This window comes from Corvus brachyrhynchos, unplaced genomic scaffold (genome assembly GCF_000691975.1).
Source record: "Corvus brachyrhynchos isolate BGI_N302 unplaced genomic scaffold, ASM69197v1 scaffold69, whole genome shotgun sequence".
Taxonomy (NCBI): Eukaryota; Metazoa; Chordata; class Aves; order Passeriformes; family Corvidae; genus Corvus; species Corvus brachyrhynchos.
In genome coordinates, this window is record NW_008240228.1 from 94,643 (window position 1) to 95,240 (window position 598).

A 598-nucleotide genomic window follows, 5' to 3' on the forward strand; every position below is an offset into this window, starting at 1 on the left:
GCGTGCCGTGGCGGCTGTGGACCGCATGCAGAGAGTCCATGCTAAACTCTAGTATCCGCCGGAAGAGCTTGTCCCCTTGCTGGTTCCGGTGGCACTTCCCGCCCATGCCCCTCACTCCTGGAGGAATCAGCCTCGGAGAGGATTCCCACCTCGTACCCCCTTTCCCTCGCCTGCACCGTTCCCCTGGCAACGACCGCTGCTGCCATTTCTCTTAAAAGAGAAGCAAAACACCAAAGTTCGAGCAGATCTCGATGAACAAGCCCTTTCAGAAAGAGAAATAATATATGTAGAGGGTTCTTCCAGATGTGTACAAGGAAAAAGAATGTCAGGGTATGCTTTAGTTGATGGGGGGACTATGCACACTGAAATATTTAGCACACAAGAAGAGAAATATATATACTGATTCAAAGTACGCTTTTGGAGGGGTGCACGCCTTTGAGAAAATCTTGGTTCAGAGGGAAAGGGGTTGATGCATGGGGGACTTGTTTTGGAGGTTTTAGAGAAACTGAAATTGCCTGAAGAGATAGCTGTGGTACATATGGGGGGACACCAGGGGGGATGGCCTCAGAGATGAAAGGAGGTATTTTGGCAGATCGGG